Source organism: Patagioenas fasciata, chromosome 2, assembly GCF_037038585.1.
Source record: "Patagioenas fasciata isolate bPatFas1 chromosome 2, bPatFas1.hap1, whole genome shotgun sequence".
In the NCBI taxonomy this organism is placed as follows: domain Eukaryota; kingdom Metazoa; phylum Chordata; class Aves; order Columbiformes; family Columbidae; genus Patagioenas; species Patagioenas fasciata.
Window position 1 is genome coordinate 82,993,541 of NC_092521.1, and position 21,467 is coordinate 83,015,007.

General features: G+C 35.2%; 1 protein-coding gene across 5 annotated transcripts in view; it reads right to left on the reverse strand.

Annotated features, from left to right (window-relative positions):
* Positions 1–21,467, reverse strand: part of CDH12 (cadherin 12) — a 577,123-nt gene that overhangs the window by 401,676 nt on the left and 153,980 nt on the right. For 4 of the 5 annotated variants that reach the window (XM_071804496.1, XM_071804491.1, XM_071804494.1 and 1 more), the window contains 2 exons: positions 3,237–3,338; positions 1,244–1,339 (listed from right to left, as the gene is read on the reverse strand). The gene's annotated coding sequence lies outside the window, so the exon portion shown is untranslated. The remainder of the gene's footprint in view (positions 1–1,243; positions 1,340–3,236; positions 3,339–21,467) is intronic. The other variant, XM_071804493.1, reaches the window with a different exon arrangement.

A 21,467-nucleotide genomic window follows, 5' to 3' on the forward strand; every position in this document is an offset into this window, starting at 1 on the left:
TGTAGGAAATGTTAAGTGTTCCTGTAATAGTAGGAATTCTTTTAAAATCAGGCTTGTTTTGGTTTGTTTTTTTTAATTGTTGTTTTGTTTGTTTTGTGTTTTTTGTTGTTGTTGTTATTGTTTTTTGTTTGGTTGGTTTTTTTGTCCTCTTCAAATGGTAGGTGCTACTGTCAATTGAGAGAAGCTTTTAAAAAGTTGACACCCTTTATTCCTGAACAAAGATTACATGCACAGTAAGTTGTAATCCTTGGCTTTGCAATACTGCTTTATGAGGTTAAGAAGATGAATGTTCATCGCTTTTAATCCTTACCATGATTTACGAGGCTCTGGGTATCCTTTCCCCAGAGTATCTACAACTCTGCGGTTGTTCTGCCTGCTGCTTAAATTACAGAGACATCTGCAAAGTAAATTATGGATTGCTGTCCCACAACCAAGCGGCCTCTTCATCTCTTCTGTAGTATTTTTTTGATAACAGCAAAAGGTTTTTTTTCTCTTGTTTATCACTGTCGTTTTGTCAGAATGATATTATGATGACCTGGATTACTGCTTGCTATGCACACTTTCAAACATGTTCAGCTGTAAAAACACACAGTTAAAAGGAGGGGACAGAATGGGCTGTGAGTGACAGGTCAGACAGCTGCATAATGCTTGTTTTGTGCATTAAGCTCTTCAAAGTTCGCAAATCTAGAGGTTATTTTCTTCATCTTAGCATAAATATATGTAGCTAAAACAATCACTTCAAGCACCCCAACCCATTCTGAATGAGGTGAATATGTAGTTTTTTGGTGCTTTAATATCTCCCTATTACATGTCCATTAATATCCTGATTTCCACATCTCCACTTACACACACATATACAAACATAAACATATCAAACTCGTGTAGGCTTATCTCATCCACATGAAAAGGTGAGCTTGTGCACAGCATAGATGTACATTTGTGCATCTAAAATAGTGTTAGTTGTGGACGTCATACCATAACATTGAGAATTAGATCACTTACTCTGTTTAAAATTTTAAGATAAATTTTGAACTATGTGCCTAATTTTATAATCTTGAATTTTAAAACTTTATTTCATAATATATGCAATAAGAACAAACACCCATTATCAACATCAAGTCATAGTTTAATGTAACTTGTCCAAGATTTCAAATCTCCAGGAAAAATAAAAAAATAAAAATAAAAATAAAAAAAAAAAAAAGGAGCAGCCAGCCAAAGCTTTTCAAAGTAGAGATACAGTTACCTTTTTACTATAGTATGAATTTCCCTCTCAGTCTGTCCTCTCTGTCCCATTCATTCTTTGTGCTTCTTCACCTTCATAGACTTTGAATCACTGTTCCTACCAACAGATATGCCCTCAAGTCACAATGAATCGTGCCAAGGTTCATCTTTGTCGACACATGGGTGTCCTCAGAAGGTATTCTACTAAGCAGTAATCTCATCAAGTTTCAGATAAAATTTAAGAAATTAATTCCACATTATTTACTCTCTATTTTACCTCTCTTTGCAGTTTCATAATGTACACATGAATGGCCTGAAACAATATGCAACTTCAATTACAATCCAGGTGTCAAAAAAACAACCAACCAAACATTTTAAAGGCAAAGCGCATGACAATATATCATCCAAAAAATCATTTTACAAAGCAGAAGTGAGAGTTGCATCCCAAACCCCTTTAGCACAATTCCAGTGAGCCTAGTCAAGATGATAACAAGTGCTGATAGCATTGTAATCAGAGAGGATATTTTTATGTATTTGCCAGGGTCACCGAGATACAAATGTAATTTCCTAATTCATTTGACTATGTCAGAAGCCCAGAGTTTGGTAAGAAGAGATACATAATTGAAAACTGCATTGTGTTATTTGTCCCAAAGAATAATCAGCAAAAACAGGCTTGAGCAAATAAAAAAAAACCCTAGAATCCAGGTGCTTCCAACTTTGTCTCTGAAGTTTTCATCAGAATTTTGTGGCAAAAAGAAATCACTAGTTTTTAAGTGTTGACATGAGATATATCACAGAATTACCAAAATGCAGCCACGTGTAAGACAGCCTGTCTTTTTATCAGCCACACAACTCCATTAGGAACCATAGAAGTACGTTAACCATTGAAATCAAGGATTGCATAAAATGGAATTTGGGCAGTAAAATGTCTCACTATAAAAAAAAAAAAAAAAAAAAAGTTTTGTGTTCTGTTTTTTTTCTTTAATAAGCACAATATACACAGGATTCAGTTTCATTTTTCTACTCGGGAAAAACAAACAAACAAACCCACAACCAGCCTTAAACTACTCTCCACAGCTTTTGTCTTTTTCGTATAATTTCATTAGAGGACAATCAGCACCTGCCTGCAAGTGTTCACAGCAAATATTCAAAGCAGCTGTGATACATGGAGTATTACTGAATTTAATTATTCCATGTTACCTGTACTTTTTTCTCCATTGCACAGTGCTTCATAGACAAATTTGCTAAAAAATAAATAAAAATATATTACCCAAAGAACTCAACCAAGCTTTGCAATCTTCTGGAGACTGTGTTTCAAACTCTTTTGGGTTTTTACCTCAAAATACACTAAAATTAACTTCAAAGTTATGAAATTCATGCTTGCCTCTGATTTATTTTGTCATGCCCAGCATTAGATCAGTATAGTAAACCCAGTTTACAGTGGATTCCGTAAGCAACAGTTGAAGTTGACAATACTGCCTTAATAAGCATGATGAAGCCTATGACATTGTTTTTTACTGTGTGAAAGAGGTTCTGCTAGGGTATACCTTTGGAGTGATACAACATTTCACAAAAATAACACCCTGCAATTACAAGAAAAAAAGCACTGCAAAAATAAAACAGAAAAAGAGAAAATTAGTTTCTGTCCTTTAAGCGGTACAGAACAGACTATAAAGGTACTTTTATTTTCTCCAATCTACATGTAAATTGAAATAGCCTGAAAAACATAACATCCAGCACAGGCTTTTGTAAATAATCAACTGATCAGTATTAGTGTAATCTCTAGATTGCATGAAGTATTTTTGTTGAGATATGCAGCAAAGATACTAGATTCCTGGATTTCTCCGTTTTCATGGGCCTAAAACTGACTTGTGTTTAACACATAAATAACCAAATAAAAAAACAACAGAAAGATAAGTACTGAATCCAGTAAGTTTAACAGGTTTAGTTGACAGCAATTATTAAAAATTTCTTCGACAAGACAGAGACATCTACAGAATTTTTAAGAAGTCTACCTGTGAATATGGTGCCACATCTTCCAAGACCTTACACAAGTGAAGTTCAGAGTTTAGCTGGCCTCACTCATCACAATACTCAACTGATTGGATCATTATAGTCTGCAAAAAACACACAAAATTGAATTGTCATTGTCAACAGTTGTTTCCCAGAAGAACGTTAAAAAAAAAAAAAAGAATGTGTTACCGGGGAACTCAACTTAGCATTAAAAAAAAAATAAATCATAAAACAAAAATACAATAGATCACCACACAGCATTTTTTTCTATGCCTTATGTGTAAATACAGTAAGGTGAGGAGCAGCACACAGATATCCCTTGAAGCTGATGAACCCCACAGCAAAATTCAGAATTAAACCGCTCGTGTTCCTTATAGCTGTTTAAAACTTGTGGGATTTTTACAGCCAGGAGGCATTACTGCAGAACATCATATTATGGCTCTGATTTGTATGCATTGCCTTGGCTGGGTTTCCTTTGTGTCAGCGATCATTCATCACAGCATGAAAATAAACACACAAAGATTTCTTTGAAAAGAATGGAGGAGTGATAATATGAGTTACGTACATCACATATAATGTTTTGTTCTTTTCACAATGGTTTTGCAGCCAATTCTGTCACTACCATAATGGTATAAATCAGTATTGTATATGGCAAGATGGTAATTTTTCTGAAAAGTGAAAAGTCTATAACTCACAGTGTTGTCATGAATCTCAGGTCTCTTTTATCTGGTATGCAAAAAGCCAAATAACACACAGAATCAAGATATTTGTTTATTTCATGTCTTCATGGGTGTAGGGTGGTAACTCCACAAAGCCAGCACACCTTGGTTATCATCCAGTTAACATTTATACATCCTGGGCAACAGGTACCAGCACTTTCACAGTTACGCTTGATCACCCTTTGGTTCTTGCAATGCCCATCTCCACCTAAAGGGATGGTATGCTCAGTGCTTTATGCTTAGACTGGGGGCTTTATTGCTGAAGGTATGGTTTTTAACATTATAATGAGATTATAATAAGCAAAGTTCATCCAAGGGACATGACTTGAGCAAATCTTGGGGTATCTCTGGGTTCGTGACAGAAGGAGGCTTCTTTGAGCCCACAACTCAAGGTCTGTCTGTTTCCTTATCTCTTTGTTTCAGATGGCTCTGCTATCTCTTGCCTGATTAGATTTGCTCAAAGCCTTGCGTTGTGAAATATTTCTTTTGTCTTAGTTTTTAGTTTTTCATAAACAGGAGCAAGTTCCATAAACAGTGCAACCTGAACTGGTTTCTGAGACACAATGAAGTTTGAACTTTCATCTAATACTTAGATCATTGGCAGAGGGGGTGGGGAGGAAATAAATACAAAAGGTTAGGAAGTGTTTTCTACTACTTCAGTAGGACTAAAACTTGGGGTTCTTCGGTATTTTTTGTTCAGATGTTTGTCGATTGGAGTTTCTGAATGCATATGGACAGAAAAAGAAATTAATAAGAAGGCAAACAAAAAGGAAATTAAAAAACAAGGGAGTCCAAACCTAATACTGAAGGGATATTGAAACGGAGGCCATCACAGCCAGACATAAAACTATAAAAGCAGAGAAAACTCAAGGGAAGACAAATAGCTAAGCTAGTGAGTATCTATTTGCATTCCTTCCCACCCCAGGCAGTGTTTTTATGCAAGATAAGGGGCTACTAAAGAGAGATATAATACCCTCTCTGTGCCAAAACATTAGATTATATTAAATTAAAGCTTTTAGAAATTTACGAACACAGAGACTGCAGATGAATTATTCATGGAAAGGGAATAAGCCATTTATACAGACATTAATAACCTAAACCTCCATACTTGAAGTAAACATTAAAACAAAAGCTAATAGTACACTATAACATACATAAATTGTATATTTATAAATGTATAACTTGTTTTCCAGTACTTCCACTCACCCCTCCAGTAAGTTAATACATAACCATTTTCAGTACCTTAGGAAGCAACAATATCTTCATTGGGGAAAAAAACAAAAAAAAAACCAAAAAAAACCACAACCAACCAACCAAACAAACAAAAAAAAAAAAACACCAAAAACAAACAACAACCAAAACAACCAACCAACCAACCAAACAAACAAATCACAGCATTTCCTTTAATTTTAGTGGAAGGAACATTTAGTCAATAATTATTTGTATTTACGTTTAAAATTATTGCTACCATTCAACCACAACCTTGTTATGCCCAAGTAATTTTATTCACTGAGTATAAATTTAGTGTAGGAGTGATTGACTCCACTTCTGATAGCTGATACTACTCAAATCCTCAGACCAGATGGACATGGTGACCTCTTCTACCTTTTAAATTATCATATCTGGAAGGGAGGCTGCAGCAGCACCAAACCTACCTACTTAACAGGAGAATTGTTTTCAGCCTTCTTGGTGAAGCAAGTAGGATTTGAATCATATGTTTTAGTCCAAGGTTACCAAACCAAACACATTCACTTTTCTTCTTAAGAATTTGATTGTGGTCCTTGCCTTAAAAAGTATGTATACCTAATGAAAGAAGAAACTGCCAAACGCAGAAAACAGTCCAAGGAGAGAACAATTCCAACACCATACAAGCATTTTTTGTCTTGGAAGCTCCTTTCTAATAGAAAATTAAAAAAAAAAACAAAAACAAACCAAAAAACCAACCTGTTCTTTGTCAGTGTTAGTTCTTAATGTTATTGAATTGGATTTGATTGTAACAATATTCACTTCACAGATCGATAATACCTGATATAAATTAAAAACAGCAACTGACACAGGCATATAGATCTACACACATTGCAGGAGTCTGGAGTCTGCTGATGTAGAAATAAATTAGAAAGTTTGGAAAGCAAAGAAAAAAAAAAAAGAATGCAGCTTTCTTGTGTTGGCACTGCAAGTTCACATTTCCTTAAAAATACTGTTAACATGCAGGGTACAGCCCTAGTTAGTTATTACTTGGCACCTCTTACCAAAAACATTAGCAACAAGAAAGAGATCACGATGACTGTTATTGCAAATAACGACTGGAGAGGTTCTGTAAACTTTATTGATATTTTCTCAGTTGCACCGATTAAATTTGAAAAATATTTTCTGCAAATACCAACTTCACATAGATGGAAGGAAAGTACTGCATGAGAACTATAATATACAGTTTGGATTAAACATTTAGCCTGAGCAGACTGACTGGGAAGTATGGTGTCATTTGAGTACACTGGAATATATTTGAGTTCACAGAGAAACTTTTGAACACATTTACAAAAGAAAGTTAAAGTTGCTGGGATTGTTATCATCTATGAAACTGCAGAAATTAATAAAAGATACAGAATATGCATATTTGGTGAAATATCATTTGCTTTGACTTACAGATATTTTTCAAAATATAACATTTAACTGGTAGTCACCTAACTAATGTTTCTTTCCATGTTTCATTTAGACCACCATTTATTCTTCATTAAAAAAAAGGTTTTCATGCAAGATACAAATTTGGGCCTGTCAAATGCATGCAAGGTCATTTAGAAAGGACTTGATCATAAACTGAAAGGCTTTTCTATCCCTCACTTCTCCCTGTTTTTTTTCAATATTGTTATTTTCACATTTTACTGTTCTATTGTGTTTACAGAAATTCAGCAGTCGAACACACTGAAAAAACAAGAATGCCATATAATTTTTAACCTCTCTTCAAAACCATAATAGCTATTTTTGTAAAGAACATTTCTATCTGGGCTTATTTGATAAATATGTTCTCAAACACAATTACGCAGCAATGTACAGCTAATAATGCTTTCATGTTTACTTATTCACAAATCAATATTAAAATAAGCAGCACTAACTCCTTTCTGAAGCCTGAGACTCCTGTGGTAGTATTAAGTAATAACGCTTCCACAGACTACAGCACTGCAGGGTAATTCTTTGCATCCACCCCTGTGTTTTCCTACCTCTTCTGCCTACAGTAGGTGGAGGCTGTTTCCTGTCATTGCTGGCAGTCCAGGGAAGGTGCACCAGTCACACTAAAACAACCAACAGCGTATGTCATAAAATAACGGTATTTGTTCACTCTTTTAGCACTTTGCATTTTACAAAGACTCATCTGAAAGGATTCAAAAAGAGCCTATACAAATCCAGTGGGTTTCTATAACAGCTTCCTCCTCATGGAGAAAACAATGTAGCAACCTCTGAAACAATGCTTTTTTCAAGTGAGATAATTTCTGATAATATGACCATTGCTAGAGTTTTACTTGGCTGCTTTTGTCTACCGTAGAACTAAAAGGTACACAAAAACTCCACTAGATAACTCTTTTAGATGGACTAACTACACACCCTCTTTCCCCCCCAAATACAACAGGGTCTTATATTACTTTTTGCTCTGAAAGATGTTTACCTTTTTACATATATAGCTGCCTGGACCCAATTTAAATTGACTCTTTTAATGAACTGTAACTAGGGCTTATTTTTGGAGTATGGGTTATGTTTCGAGTATGCTCAAAAATTCTGAGGAATCATGCTAGGGCTTTCTTTTTTAGGGTAGGTCATGTTCTCGGGGAAGCAGGGTAGTACAATGAGAGAGAGGTTATACTTAAAATACTGCGGATTTTGGGTGGATTTCAGATGGGGCAGGGTGGTTTTTTTTTTAAAGAAAAGGAACCTAATACCTTTTAGCGACAATGCATAGCAGTCAGTCAAACTCTAAATTTCAAGTCATTTAGAAAAAAAGCAAGATAGTGAAAGAGGCAAGAATAGATAAAACATTATAAATTTAAGCACAAACCCGGTAAAGGACATGGCAATACGAGAGTGTTGAAGCAATAAAACATCCTCTTGGTTTGTGGAGGACTCAGAATATATTGAAAATACAGGCAAACTATATAAAAATTCTGGAAGCGTGTCTGTGTGGGCAACATAGCCACATTCTTCACAGGTAAAAAGAATGAAAGGAAATGGATGGTGAGGGAAATGGCAAATGTAACCAAGTTTTATTCAGAAGAGAAAGAAGAGGGCAAATGTAATCCTCCATCATTTTAATATGACTCTCTGTGGTTCTTGAGATTGCCGGCAAGCTAAATTATTTCATACAGGATTAAATTATATTGATTTCAGGTGACATTAATTATTAACATCAGGTCATCCAATTAAGGAGAGAAAAACACAATGGGACATAGACCAGTAGTTGTAAATCTTTAGTAGCTCAATTTAGGTATGAATCATCCATTGACTTGAAGCAGGTCAAGCACAATTGTAAGGTCAAATAGATTCATATAAACTACTTGCTTAGCAGGTTTCTGTGAACTGTAAACTGATTAAAAAAAAAATAAGATCTCTATTGCCACTTTTTTTTTTCCTACTGAAAATAGTGAAAACCATCCAATTTATTATAAATGAGAAATATCATTATAAAGGTGTTTAGAGTTGTGTTACATATAACTTTCATTTTTAATAATGTCAATGACATTTGTCACATGCACAAAACAGGAATCCAGAGTTCTTCATGCCTTAACAAGACCCTGATGGTAGCTATGATGCTTTCAATGTGCCTGTGAACTGCAGCTTCTCTGCTCCCTTGCTTTCTTACTTCTGAGGGGGAAAAATTAAGTTAGTTTCCTTGTTCTTTCCTTCCTTAAACCCATGACTATCAGAGTAGCTATTTTTGCAATGAGAGTACCAGTTCACTAGGAACTGGAATGAAACCAATCACCCATTTTACATGGCAATTGCATGGCTATCAGAGAGTAATGATTTTCAGTCACTACCGACTTGGCATGAATCTGAACTACCAGCTCAAAGGTCAAAAGCTTTCTAACCAATTATCAATCTCCTGGTCCATCCAACCCCCTCTATTATTTTGATTTCCTCTTGAAGATTAATGTTGTTGTCATAGTTTAATCAAATAAGCCTTTGGTTCTGACATTTACTTCCATCCTACAGCTGTTTCTTCACAGAGATGAGTAAAGAAAATCATAATAAAATTACTACTGTAAATGTATCTTAAAAATTAAGTATTGACTGTTCAAGATTTATTTAGGAATTAAGACAAAAACTCTGTCACTACACTGAGTATTACTTTATGGTCTCAAACATCTGAATTTTCGGGTAGGAATTCATATTATTCCAAACATCCAGAACCTGATATGGCATATAAAACTCTTTAGTCTTATTGATTAGACATTCAGTATTTTCAAAGAATCATTGGAATACACATAAACAATCCATATTTGGCCTTCTGAATATCATCTCCTAAACTCCTGGCCTGTCTGTCTTAATCTCCCTCCCCCATAAAGATGTCATTTAGTGCAAGGGTAAGAGTGACAGGATTATCTAAGATTATTCTGGATGGGTTGTGATACCAGCCAGTACTTTATTGTTATCTCCGGATGCAGAATGTCATTATTTCCTTAGATGGTTTTTGGTCTTCCTTGTCCCCTTTCCAGTTGCATATTATGCCTTATGAGAAATGAGATGCTCCTTTTAAAGTTCTACCAAAAAAAAAAAAAAAAAAAATTGTTTCCAAAAATATCTAGTTTACTTTCCAGATTAAATCATCATGTCCTTTCAAAATATTTTTAAGCATTTTGCTTTTGGAATACCTCACAGAACTCTTGTGTTGAATACATTTTTCAGGAACAACAGGGAACTGATGAAGAATTTACTATACATAAATTCCTCTGTGAAATGATGCCGTATGTCTACTTGGTTAATGGTTGTAGGAACATAATTTGTCTAAGCGAAAAAACAAATCAGTATTTCCTTAGTCTTTCAGAATTCCCTCTGTACACACCTACCCATACACACTCATGAGTGCACATACATGTGTCTAATTTCTTTCTGCTAAATAACAGATATTTATTACAACTTTCCTTTTACATTAACACATTTATCATTACTATGTTTTTTTTTTTCCTTGCCTTTCAGTAATTAATTGATTTACTCAAAAAAATATTAAAAATCTGAAAGAAACTAAAAAAGGAATGTTACCTCTGCTTTCACTCTAGCAGTATTTTCATTGAGCACATGGGCTATATAAGGATTGAAGAGCATTACAAGGAATGCAAAACACTGAAACCATATGTTCTCATTAGATGTAAAACATTACTATGCTTTTTGCTACCCCTATTAATATAATATAATGAATTCAAGCTGAATTCATAGTGTGGCCATTATGTAGCACAAAGAAATACTTTCCACCCAAATATTTATTATGTTAACAACAGCAAACACCGTTTTGAAAACTGGGTGACAACGCAATTCTGTACCAGACTAAGAATTCTTCAACAGAACTTTGAATGAATAACCGAACAGACTGATTTCATTTCAGTGGAGCAGCTGAAACCTGATACCATGTGTGCTCATGTAGAGGAACAAGCTCTCTGATCAGGTTAAAAAACCTGCACGGTGGGAACTTCGTGTTACATTTTGCAAACTTCTGTGTATTTGAGATTATTTTATTATCAGTCTTCAGCTTGAGATAACCAAAATTACTTGTTTTCTTCTGAAAACACCTTCATTTTTATTTATCGAAAGTCACAGAATTTCTTCGACATTATCAGAGAGCAGGGGTTTCCCCTATCGATTCACTTGAACCTTTCTGAATATTCCAAAGTGTGTATACAGTTTGTCTACTTGTAAATCTTGGATTAGACTTCAGTACTGGACATTAATTTAGCACTGTAACATGCAGCAAAGCTATAGCCATGGGTAGTGGTTAGTGGGTTAGACAAAAGAACAACCTGAGCTCAAGAAAAAATTAATTTTTTAACAAAAACTTTTGATATTGTTCATAGCTACAATAAGTCACTTGCTATAACACTAACAGATACATGGAATGAGGTAGATAGCTAGGAAGTTAAATAATCCTAATACCATCCTTGAAATTAATTAGTAAACTGTATGGCTGTAAACACTTGGTATGTCCAGGGTCAGAATGAGGCTGAGTCTAACACGTTGACAGTGTGTTCATCATGATAAATCATCATTCTTTGATTTTATAACATTTTTACCGTATCTTAAAAATAAGAAACTCTACCAACAGCATGGTGGCTCCTATGCAATGGCTTTGTACAATTGCAAATAATAGCAGATACATTAATTTGTTTATAACATTAAGTAATATCTTTTCGAAATTCACAATTTCATTTCTCAATGACACATATGTATCATTGAATACTTCTGTATTATTGGGACACAAAAATGCCAGAATATTTATTATAAAATAGAAGAAATAAAATTAAACCACCTCGTAAAGCATTTGGTTGCCAGTTGTATCTTGTAATCAGTTTAAAATATTTTTCTCTCACCTCTGCAGTGAGAACTGTTCTCACACTTCCATATGTAATGACAGTGTTAAAACTGTTTTATTCTGCTATTACATGCACAGCTTCATTGGTTATGTCTGTTCCTGGGGATGCTAGGCCTCAGTTTTGTTTTGTAAGGCTTTCCCTGACACTGCAGCTTATTTTTTTTAATGTGGTTGCTCTTGGCAAGTAGAACTTCGGAGTACAATATTTTGTTAAGTTTATTTCTGAAGCTATTTCTGGAGATGTGGTAACAAAGTCACCAGAAACAACCTGGTAACCTTCTGGTGTTCTTAACTGGATACTGACTGTAGTGTCGCATGGTAATTATATTGTGCTGTTACCTCATCAAAAGATGATTAATACAAGGTTTTAACAATTTCTAGTTGACATATAATATTTCAAAATGATACTGTGTTTAGAGCTCGAACTTTCCATTGAAGAAGCTATAGATTCTCAAAGGAATCAGTCTTTTGCTTGGTTGGACCATCTCAGGAAAAGCAAATTTTCTAACATCGTAATGGTTAGCTGTGAAGAAACTACTGTGTTCACTGACCAGAGGAGATAAAAATAGCAAGCATAAATACTCAATATTGTGATCTGTAAGTTTTAAAATACCGAATTTTCTGCTAAAAATTAGGAAACCATAAATATAAAGAATATAAGAAAGGGTATCTCAAAAGATTTCACATTTTAACAACTAATATTGGCAGTTCTACAGTCTTGAAGTTTCATCATTTAAAAGAAAAAAGTGCATCACTAACTTTCATAGCTTAAAATCCCACGTTCACAAGCAAAATCTACCTTTTTGAGTATCAGCAATTCACAATGTGGTCTATGAGGTTCAAGTCTTATTGTAATTTAACATAAAGTAAAAATGCTATGATCTACAAACAAAAGCTAAACCAAACATATATAAGCAATAAACATGTTTGTAATATGTAGTATCATGTGCAAGTATGAACAGGTATACCTAATGAAAAAAGAAACTGCCTGCTGTACATTGAAGTTCTATGGTTATGCCTAAATCCTTCCAAAAGTTGGCTGATGTAAGTAAGGAAGGAACAAATCTCTGCAGATGCAACACCTATATCTAATCTCAGAAATGCAAACCCTTCTTAAACTTGAGGGCAGGAATGACAACTTCAGGAAGGACAGTGGTCTATTAGTTAACATGTTTCTATATTCCTTCCTTGGCAGATTGTGGATGAATACGTACATTTGTGAGAAAAAAAAAAAAAAGGAAAAAAAGAAAAGAAAAAAAGAAGGAAAGGAAAGGAAAGGAAAGGAAAGGAAAGGAAAGGAAAGGAAAGGAAAGGAAAGGAAAGGAAAGGAAAGGAAAGGAAAGGAAAGGAAAGGAAAGGAAAGGAAAGGAAAGGAAAGGAAAGGAAAGGAAAGGAAAGGAAAGGAAAGGGGCTAATTCTTCCTCCATCCCACCAGGAAAATAGTATATCACTAAAAAGAGTTCTCTCCACACCCACCAAATGCAAGATTCATACAAGTGTGATGTGACAACAATAAACATGCAACTTGAATAGTTAAAAAACAGGTTTACTGTATCATTAGCAATATTAGTTATTAATATTAAGAAAAAACACAACAAACCCTATCTAAACATCCATTGCCTAAGCAAACAGAAATCAAGTTAAAACAGTATGCCCCAAAATCTGCTTATTTCTTTCAAATTAGTTTCTTCTGTTCTAGAGTCCATTAAATAAAACATCTGTAAAAAAGAGACCTGTGAAGATAAAAATCCTATGCAACTATTCTAAGAGATAATGGAACTTGGAAGTTATTGAGCAGTGGCATGAAGTGGAGGAGCCCAAATATTCTCTGGGAGATCTGAAAAAGTGGCAGCAGAAGTCCGTTCAACTGTGATGCCAAGAGCCACAACTACTCAGTTGTAGCAGAAAGAAAATAGGTACACTCCTAAATGCAACCTAAGATGCCTTTTGTCTGTTTTCCTCCTCCAGTTATATTAAAAATATTGTGGCAACAAAGGGCTTACTGCTGCTAATTTCCATATAGTATGACTTTCAGCCTTGATTACTATTATTTTTGCTCCAAAACATATTAAGATAATGGAATTCTGAGTTGTTTCTTGAAGGGTTTTTTGAGACTGAAAGAAATCCCACCTGTGTGTGAAGTCTCCATAAGGTAATAACATCATATTTTTAATTCTCCCCTTTCTTGCAAATAAAGTGGAATTCAAGTGAAGTGTTTCAGGCTATTATTATTTACACTGACATAGAAATAACTAAGCAGCCAGAAACTATGTTCAAAACCACAAAAGTTTTGCTTGAAGATTTATAGAATATTTTTATTAATCTGATCTAGGAAAAATCTTATTACTTGCTTGAAATTTACCATTCTAAATATCTATGTTTTCATGCTTCATATGTTTTCACATGAAATTCCTAAATGTTGGGAAAAAGTTAAGAGCAGCTATCTATATTAATTCCTTCCTACGAAATTTTCCCTGAGAGTGAGATTATAAAATACAGTAAAGGTATAATAGTAGCACATCACCTTGTTATTGTCAATTCAAGGGCACACCTGGGGATTCAGATGGTTGGGAAAAAGTCCACAGCTGTGGTAAGTGCTGTGTCCTATTACAATTCCATGACAAGCATAGCAGTAGTTTTACATTCGAATATATCCACTGCAGAGCATGAAAACTTTATGATTCACTTAACTGTGCAGGCACATACTATGCATAAGGGGGAAAAAAATTACAAAAATGAGACATTCTGGAGCAGAGTTAATGTTCTTGTTTCTCACTGGAGTAAGAAGCACAGTCCTTTTATGTGTGCAGCAAATCACTGAGATGAGAATAATTTAGCTTAATCCAGCTGGAACAGTAGAACAAACAAACAAAGCAAATCACGCTCTTCTCTGTGTTTTCTTAGTTCACTGAAGCAAGCATCACTGCCAGTAAAAGCATTGTCTAAGGCCAAGAAGTCAAACTGAAGTGTTTAATGAGACACTAGGCACGTCTTGCAGTTCTGTTAAAACGTAGCTACCGACCCAAGTTTGCTCTTGATTCTGAGCGATGCACCCATTAGCAATGCTCACAGCATCCTTGATAGGGGAAAGAGATGATAGCCCTTTAATGTTCCTCTTCAGGAGTATGGGACTGAGATAGAACAAAGAACTGAAGAATAACACTATTTCTGTCTCCTTCCTCTCCTCTGCACAATGATCTATTTTGCTCTGTCAAATCAAACTTCTCACTCCCATTGGGAGCAACACCAACGCACCTTTGACACAGAGACTGGCAACTGACTCCATCATTCACTAATGATGGAGAACATACCATGAGCCAGTAATGGATGTGTTTTGGACAACCATGTTACCTACCGGTAACTGTTAATTATCTGGGAACTCCATCTGAATTTCTAGCTGTTATTCCTGGTTAGGAGCTAGGAGTGACCCTAACTTCTACATCAGAGGGATGTGTAATGGAATATGTGCAAACCCTACACAACTTATGCTACAGGTAACCACATGACTGGCCTGTAGGGCAACTGCTCCATCTTTGTTGATTGGGAGTCCTCAAACACCTGATCTTGAGGCTCCTTCTTGACAACTTCAAGTGATTCCAAGGTATTAGTTTGTACTTTTTCTCTAATAACTTTAATTGCAGTGTAAGTATAAATTCTGGTTTTCTTCAGTTAAGCTGTCAGTCTTTCCATCTTGTGCTTAGTGCATGAATAAGCAACTTTCGTAGTATTCTAACTGCAGAACATGCATGCACACCTTCTGTTTCACATGCTAACAAAAAAGCAACACCTGCTCATTTTATTGATGCCTATTTCACTATAAATCTTCTCAGCATTAAAGATTAGTTAGATCCATCAGTATGACCAAAGTTTGATCTTAAGTAGCCAAAATTACATACTCGTGTCATAATGTGGCAGTTGTCCATCAAGTCTGCTTATCCTATTGAGCATCCTGTTGATAAACTTACTGGAAGTCCTAAAAGTCCTGATGTCTGCTAAATACAAACTTCAGCCACTTCACAATTACGGAGGAAAAAAAAAAAAATCAGTGGGCTATATTTCAACCTAAACATGGTAATTTTGTCCCAATGTATTGTTAGTGTATCATAATTTCCTATTACGAGTGATGGGAAAAGATAGAAAGTCACTCATGTCTATGATCCATACTATATGAGATCAGTTTTGGGAAACAAACAAAATCCCCAACACAATCCTATCTCAAAAAACATGTATCTTCATTTTATTATAACTTGAAGGAACAAAAGTCTACTCTAAAGCCACAAAACTTGTGGAAATGACCCGGATTTTTTTTTTTTAAATTTTTTTTTTTTTTTTTTTTTTTTTTTTTTAGTCCTTTCAGTTATATTTATAGAAGGGAATTTTAGAAGTGCATTGTGACATTGTCACTTTATACAATGAGTTTTTCTTGGCATTTTACAAACCTCACATGCCACAAGAAAGTGATAGCCTTCTACTAGAAGACTACTCAAAATTAGTAGATTTAATTTGGTTACAATAAATCTTTTCCATTTAACTCTGATTATTTTTAACCATTTTTTTCTCCTGTTATAGTTCAGAGCCAGGATATTAGTAAGACTGGTTAAAGCCAGTCCTAAGACTAGTTGAAGCCTCTGTCATTGTGCTGAAGGAAACTGATATAACAGAGTGGTCAGTGAGAGCTGAAACTGGTGGGAGAGGATGGTGCTTCCACCATACTGCGGTCATGCCTGGCCAGCAACGTTCATAGAAACACAGAATGTCCTGAGTTGGAAGGGACCCACAAGGATCACTGAGTACAACATTCAGGCACTCCAGGAGGGCTCTCAGTCACCAGACTGCTCCTTGGGCAGCTACTAGTCTTGGGCAGAAAGGAAAGGAAAGAGCAAAGACTTCTACACTCAGCAATCCTGGGCTAACATTAGTTTGAGCTAGTTTGTTTGTACAGAGACAAGGACACCATAAACTGATGACAGTTGCAATCTTAGCATTACTTTTGTCAGCAAACGGATATGACAATTCTTGAGAGAACTCATTCATTTTATTCATTATTGATTTGCAAAGTTAGTTGATAAAATTCAGTAAAACCCGAAAATACTACAAAATATTTTATTTGACAGGCATTTCCTCAGATATAAATGAAGCTGGTAACCCAGTCTGTCCTACTGATGACTAAATATTTCAACTTCAAAATCCTCTGTTTACATACAACATACAGTTCAGGCACACATTAGCTTAAGGACAAGTGCTACTATCTGTAAAAATTTGGTTGGCATTTCTTAATATTAACATCTTACTATTCAAGTTGGTTCTGGCCCCCACCTGTAAGATGACATGCAGAAGACTGCCTCAAAAAACCCTAGTTCTCTAGGACTATAGTGCTATCTTGGCACCGTCAGAAAGTATCAATGTGTTACAGAAACATGCACAACAGAAGGGCTGGAAAATGAAGATTTGAAATGTTTCTAACATCAGCATTAAGGAAGACCAAAAAAATGAAAAAAAAAAAGGTGACAAGCTGCAAATAAGATTTTTTGCGAAATTGCGAAAGCTTTGTGCAGCTGCACTGCCAGGTGGGTTGTTATATTGTGACAGGGAGAACTGTCTAACACTCAATACCACTGTTCTCTCACAACATGAAATGAAATTTTGGAAGGGTTAACAGGTAAGTTAGTAGTAATTAATCCTTGTGTCAGGAAAAGCTTTCCCTGAAAGATCTGTCAGTGACTGGTGAAAACACTGTCTTGGAGTCTGTAATTAAAAAAAAAAAAAAAAACAAACAACAAAATAAAAGAAAAAAACCCAAGTTATTACCTAATTATTCCTAAAGGGTCAAGGAAGACGAATAATGGATGTGTTTTTCTTGCACATTCTCTTGGCAAAAAACAAGTAATTTTGGGACCCATGGTAAGAATGGCATGAAAAATGACTTTGAACATATTTAAACAGTAACCTAAAAATTTTACATGCATTTGTTATGAAAGTGATCAGTATAACAAGGTTTAGTTTACAGAAGTTTTCTGTAGTAGTTTTTTTATCTTCGAGCATAGAAAACACTGAAAGGACAAAATCACCCTTGTAAGAGTAGTTTCGAATTAGAGCTCTTCATTGTGGTAAGAAAACTTCCAGAAGATATATTAAAGAACATATTTAAAATCCTAACATTAGATCAAAACATCGATACATTGATTTTTTGTTGCTCCACAACTTAGCTTCTGAATGTTTTTATTTTTTTTTCAAATAAGTGTATTTCGAACCTGCCCCCCTTCAAAAAAAAAAAAAAAAAAAGTTAATGGGTATAGAGATGCTTCATTTTTTGTATTACTTGAGTTATGGAATAATTTGAGGAAGTGTCACAGTGTCATGGAAGAAATTAAAATTATTAGATGCTATTAAATTGTTTTATTTTTGTGAAATAGGAATATAACTGCTAGTGCACAGATCATCTAGCTCTCTTGCCTTGTTTTAATTAGGATTTTGTTATAAGTTTAAAGCAAATAAAACTTATGCACAAAAATTATTATAGTCACCTGTATGACTCTTATTTAAAAGCAAAAGTAGCAAGGAAACAATCTTGAAGGTTAGAACCTGTTAATGTGGTTCTTAGATCATCAGGAGGTAGTTTCTTCTTACTCAAGGAGCTACATTGCTTCCAAAAAAAAAAAAAAAAACACAGAAGGAGCATTCGTCTCGTAATGCAAAATATAAAAATTAAGATTTCAGATATGCTTGTCCAAGGAACTCTCTCTTGACTTTCACATGCAAAAGAGAAAAGAAAAAAGCAGCAGCCATTGCAGCCATCACAGTGGAATCCCACATTGGTATTCTGAAGGAAAGCATTACTGACACAGTGTTACAGAAGCTATCACAGTTACAGGCCAAGGGAGTAAATTAAAAGCAGTATGATAGCTGCCTTCACAATTTTACAAGCCAAACAACATGATACTTGAGATTGGGATCTGTTTTGCCACCATATTTTTATAAGCCCGATACTGTGATTAGACGGACCAGTGCTCATGCCTTTGCTGCTCCAAGGGGACAGCACAAATCACATACAGTTTTATCTCTGAAGCTTTCTCATCACAACAGGAGTCCATGAAGTTTATCCATATGATACAATTTCTTTGAAGAAAAGTTTAAAGACTAGCTCCATGACAGCTCTTCAGTGACCTTCTTACATTTATTTTCTCTCACAGTGACTTTCATAAAACCAGATTGGCTCTCTTTCCTTACCTAAAATGATGAAATATGACTACCACATCTAAATGTCTCTTGGCAAGAAGAATGAGAAGTAATAACATGCTCCAAGACTAAGAAGCTTCTGAAGCAAGTAGACCTGGATAATGTAAATACAATGCATTTACATTGTAGACACACAGTAACTTGAAAGTGCACTGTTCTTTTTTTCCAGTGCATTTTATTAGACTCTCAAGATTTTTCAGTCACATACTACTATGAAAATAATTATTTTTTTTCTAACTTGGCTGATTATAGAAAAATGCAGATAATTATACAAATAACAGAAATGCAAAAATCAGTAGACAATCAATATGCCTTGACTGTATATCTGCAATAAGACACTATAGCTTTTTTTCTGACCTTCGTAATTAATAAGTGTTATGTCTGTGCTCACTCCACCCAAACTCTTCACTGTGTGCTTCCTTGTATTTTAGTAGAAAACAAAATAGTCTTGTCAGGGAAACTAGTAAGGAAGAGAATGGGAAAAAATATGGATTCAAAATGTAGACATTTTGTTATAACAGACTGAACGACAGTAAACATGAAAGCCTCCTCACGATTCTTAAAATCTCAAGTGAGCCTCACATGACATACACACAGATGAAACTTCTAGATGTTTTGCTCTCATTAAGGACAGCAGTTTATTGAGTGTTCAAAAGGAATAACTTCCTGCTTTCATACAAATTGGGAACTGTAACCTGAAAATTGTAGTAGTAAGTTTCATAGTATAGTAAAGAAAGTGAAAATCAGATAATTTTAAAATAAATCACCAAGTAATCTAGAAAATAAAGATGCAGAATGGAGAGTTAAGATAAAACTTCTTCTACATGAAAGACAATTGCCTCTTTAGACAAAAAACATTTGTTTACTTTATGATCCTAGTTGTGACAACGTGCGAGAGAATTAACTGCCACTGCTCTCGAGGGATGTACTGAGAAGTTCCCTTTATTAACATGGACAGAAAATATTTTGGTTTTCTCTCTGATCTGTCACAGAATCCAACTGGTATGAAAGGAGAAGCAGAAGAGCATAAAATAAATCAAACAGAGACACACACCCAATTAAGATAAAATTTTGAGATATATATGCATAAAGGAGTAGGAGCACTTTGACAATCTGGACTAAATTTGAATTACAATCCTTGAAATGAATCAAACATGAAAGAACTCCAATAAGAAAAGGATTGTAAAAATCCCTTGTGTACTTGTGCCACCTACTGGATTTCTTCATCCTCCTGCACTGTGCACCAAATGAACCCGGGTCCTTGAGTAAAGTAAGACAACAGAAACTAAAAAACACACTCAGTTTTCTGGTAGAATTTCAGCAAAAATCAGTCTCTACGTACTCCTCAATAAATTAAAAGCTGATACACAATAATACAGCTGGGTGTTTAAGTTCCCAGGAACTACTACATCCACAAGTGTAGCTCTTCCTCTGCTTCAAGACTTGCAAGAAAACACATCAAGCTGCCTTGAACAACTCCATTCTGCTTGAGTCAGATTCTTGGGAAGAGTTTTGCTGAAATTAGTAAACAGAAGAATCCAACTTGCATTGGATGCATGCAAAGAATCCCTCATGCATCTGTAGAACAGCAGTAGTAAGATTTAAGATATTGAGTGTCTCTTCTTGTGGTCAAAGACATGAATGAAAGTTCATTGTCGAGTGCCCTGTCTGGAAAAAAACACTCTGACTGAATGAGTGCTTGGATGTTTCCTCAGAATTATTACAAAAAGTTTATCACAATCAAAGACAACTGCCAAAAACTTTAATTTGGGGAAAGAAAAAAAAAAAAAGTAAATTAAAGTTGAGGTTTATCAGAGGGATTTAGAAGACTGTAATCAAACAGTAAAACAAATGTGTTTCTGGTCACATGCCAAGGCAGAAGACACAGGGCTACACCTGTTGCCATTCACTTCATTCAGCCTTCAAATCTACATCAGCAACCACTAAACAACACTTTAACCACTAAAAAAAAAGTAGTAAGTTCTCATGGAATTGTTCTTTCTACAAGATCAAGCTAACAATTGCAACACCCACAAGGAGTCCCAGGGAAGACACAGCTGAACAGAGATAAGCACTGCAAACAACAGTCTGATCCACCTCCAGATTCAAAGAGGCACGCCAAAATTATATTTAAGCTGTGTTGGCCCACCTTGGAAAACTGGAAGTAAATTGTATCCTCAGCAAATTTAGCAGAAGCCACTTGGCTTGTTAACGCTAGAGGATCTGCTAACTTTCCTGGCCCTGCTCAAACAAAGCCCCAGTGGACTTCTGAAGGAGATACAGTCACCATAGCCCACATATGGAGCTGACTGGGTTGCTACTGAGTTGCTCCTCCCTCTGGAAAAAGTGAACAAATTAATGGGATTTCTTTCACTCAAGGACTTGGGTGTATTCTGTGCACAGTACAAGAGGATGAGGAAATCCCGTGTGTACCTTAAGGAGATTTAACCTTAGAGGAAACTAACCCTTGAGTGGTCTTATAGCACCTACTATAGCAGGAACCACAGCAACCAATGGAGAATGAGTCTCATAGGAAATTTAAAATAAAAATGTACAAATTTTCTGTCCCTGAATCTGAAAATAAAAGTAATCCATGGCTGCAGCTCTTCAAGGGTAGACAGCTGTAACATGTATACTACACATTTACAGCAAGAGTCTCATACAGTGTGGCTTGAATTTCCTGCCTTTGTACACTTTCCTGGGTGCTGGTT